We start from the raw sequence: 3,741 nt of genomic DNA on the forward strand, positions 1-3,741 counted from the left end.
TACAAAATGATTAGATGACGTGTACATATTAAAGTGTCGCCGTATAAAGGAAATATTAGATATTTGGTTATGTTGGTATGCCGCGAGTGTTAAACTTATGCTTATCACGGGATCCCATTCTTTTCACGGGACCCAATCATGGTCTTAGAAGATAAGGTCCGACCACTGTCACCCACCCGCCCATTAAGCAGTATCCGCTTATTAAGGCAGTTTTAGTTCAAATTTAACTCACTAGCGCTGTAGTGCTTCAGGTTATACTTATTTGAGGTTATGTTATATAATTATTAAGAATACAGGCTGAAGTGATTACCTACTAAAAACACGTTAACACGATATAAATATATAATGCCGACATGCCGTGTCGCCGTGGTCCCGAGCACACACAACTTTTTATTAAAACAAAAACCATACTCTGTAAAGACCCTGCATTAGACCTTACATATAAGACATCATTAACAGAAAGATACAGTGATTAATGTGAAAATTTGAAAACAAGTCATTCGTTCAAAGTTTTAGTATTTTAATTAAATTTTAATATACAGATTTATAGAAATTATTTTAACATTTATAAAGTAAATGTATTTATATTTTGTATCACTAATTATTCCTTTTCAATTTTTTTAAGTTTAACAGAACTTGGCAACTTTTTTTTATTTCTGTTTTCGGGTTTTTCATTTTTGGTTTTCTTGGTATGTGAATTGTCTCATTCTCATTATCACATAATAAATAACAGAAAATGAAATAATGTGTTCTCCATTAGTGACACAATGAAAGTTTGTTATTTGTTTTTCGTTTATGATATCATCAATTATGAGCTCTAACACATGACTTGATGAACAATGTTTCATAAAGCTTTCTTAAATTTTTTTTATAAAATTGAAAAAAAACATTTGGATGAATTAATTGTTCTTTGGTTTTCATGTTGACCAGTATCACAGACAGTTGCTTAGAATATACCAGCGGTGTAACAAAAGCTGACCTACAAATTGAACAATCTTTATATTTCAACAACTGTTTTGAAAGATAGCCTGCAATCATTTTATAACTTATTATTTACTGAGTAAATTTAAATAGGTAACATGAATATGACCTATTAAATTGTAAATCAGACAATCTACGACCTCTGGTTTTTCATAATTATGTTCAACAATATCATTAAATTCCCATTATTTTTCTTCAATTATATTATTTAATTTAGTTTTTAAATTTTCAACTAGGTCGTACTTTTTAGGTTCATAAATATCTTTCAAATCTGTCATAGATATAATTGATTGTAATGGAGCCATCATTGTAGACAGTACAGTTTCCACTCTTAGGAGGCTTTAAAATACTGTAAGTGGATAGTAACTTGTATAGTTGGAGAAAAGTAGGTGTTGAAGAATGATAATTTTGGCCACCAGCCTGCCGAATTGTTCCAAAAAAAAACAGGTGACATATAATATTTATATTAATAATTATTATCTCTGTTGCATTGTTCTTACTTCAAGCCTGTCCTAATTAATTTTTTCTGTTAATAGATACTTAGAACTCCAACGGGAATTTAAATAATGTGAAAGATCAAGATTTGATTGAATAGTAACTCTTAACCCACAAGTAGTGCTATCAGATAAAAATTCTGATTTTTTTACTGTACCATCGGCGTATTGTTTCTGCCATTCATTCAACCAAACCAAAAATGATCGAAAAAACTGTAAATTTATAATTCAATTATTTAGGTGCGTATTATAGTGTTAACTGTTAAGCTAATATTTGTATAAACTTTATAAAATATTAATTTTTGCCTGATAGTCTTTGCCGTTAACGCTTAGTCCTTCAGCTCCAAATTTTCTGTTCAATGCGTCAAAACAATCATTAAACTTGCGGCAAAATTAAATTGTTGGTTCACAATCGTTACACTAAGATACATGTGGTTTCTGGATAATTTTGGACAAACTCTTACATTTCCCGGTAATTTGCTATCTTGCTCAAATAAAGTATTAATGTGACTCCACCGAATAAACTGATTATTAATCTATAGGTACTATAAAAATCTATATTATAAAAAGTAAATTGAATTCATTAATTTTTTTTATATTAATAATTTAAAAGACTTACAATACTTATAAATAGAGCTCCAATAGGTCATGACAATTATACATATTAAAACTAATAAATTAGAATAAATATTTAAAATAATTACACACATTAAAATTTTCTATAGGTACTAAGTTACATAACAACAATAAACAATTAATACATGTAAATAATAATCTACAAAGAACTATATAGATGAGATTCACAGTATCTACTTAGGTTAAATTCAGTTTAACTCATATGTTTACTTTAAAATTGTACACAATTATGAATTATGAACTATGTTATATTTAAATGTTCTAGTTGTATACAATAAAATTTCATAAGAAATTGAGTACTACCTGTTAGCTGATATGAACGATATAAATAATGGCCAATATGGAAATGTTCTTCACAAATAACATTATTGTCAATAAATTATCAACCTCAAGAAATTTCAACCATTCATTTTTAAGAACTTTGTCTTTCGGAATGGCAAACATTGATAATTTTTTATTATTATTGCAACCAAATAAACAAATATTGTTTGGCATAGTTACTCAACAATTAAATATATTAAAGTAACTAAAACAACAATTGAAGTAGAATATTTCCATATAATCCGTGGTTCAATGGTTGATTTTGTATTTTGGCGGAATCTTGAGCCTTGGCCAAAATATTAAAGTTAACCTCAAATAAGTATAACGTGCAGCGCTCGTGAGTAAAATTTGAACTAAACGTGCCCCATTAAGCGGACCACTGATAAGGAGTAGTCGTCGGACCTTATCTTCTAAGACCGTGGACCCAACTGTCCCATTCCTCGATGATCCAAGGTTTATAGATTATACATATTATATAGATTATAATAATTAATAATTAAAAACCTTGACGATATTCTACAATTCTACATCGTGATCTGATACTACGTTTAGGGTATTGTTATATGCCCACCACTATATATTATGTAGACTATAGTGACGCTTGTTTATCAGAGTATAATAACGCCTGTATGTAGGCGTCTTATCTTAGATATTTTGCTTTTGCACGACAAGACTATTGTATCGGTCCTATCGGCAATTTAGTCTAGAACCCGACTCATTCGAGTTAAGTAGTGTGCTTCTAATATATAAATTACATGGTTAAAATTAATAAAGTAAAGTATTCTTATTTAAATCAAATCGTGTATTCTTTTTAATAATAAACTATCAACATTTGATTATCACCCGCTACACAGAGAACGGTTTCAACAAATTGTCGTCTTTGGATACAACCAAGGACACAATATAAAATATAACAGAACATCACGGGCATATACGGTGGCGTTCATAACAGTATAGAGTAATGGGCATATTTGTGGCATAAAGTATTATTACATTACTCTATGTAAATATGTGATATAGATAATACCACAGAATAGATCACGGTGATGACAAAATAGTTTTATATATATTTTACTATTTTGTCATAATAACGGTATTCTAAGACCGTGGAATAGATTTATTATTTGGTTCTATGTGGTGGTATACGCATTAAAACTTTAGGAACAAGTGTAGTTTTCTTCCCAGTTCCCAAACGATTTTTTGATGCTAAACGTGTTGCTGAAATCAGAATTCACCTACCTATCTTACTTACTTTTAATGTCTTTGTTAATACATCAAGTAAAAATGAATTGTAGGTTTTACGTTTTTA

The 3,741-nt window shown here is 29.3% G+C and overlaps 1 pseudogene; it reads right to left on the bottom strand.

Annotated features, from left to right (window-relative positions):
- Nucleotides 1-626: 626 nt before the first annotated feature.
- LOC132944711 (uncharacterized) lies at nt 627-1,259 on the bottom strand (annotated as a pseudogene).
- Nucleotides 1,260-3,741: the final 2,482 nt, after the last annotated feature.

The sequence above is a fragment of the Metopolophium dirhodum genome, chromosome 5 (genome assembly GCF_019925205.1).
Source record: "Metopolophium dirhodum isolate CAU chromosome 5, ASM1992520v1, whole genome shotgun sequence".
NCBI classification, from domain to species: Eukaryota; Metazoa; Arthropoda; class Insecta; order Hemiptera; family Aphididae; genus Metopolophium; species Metopolophium dirhodum.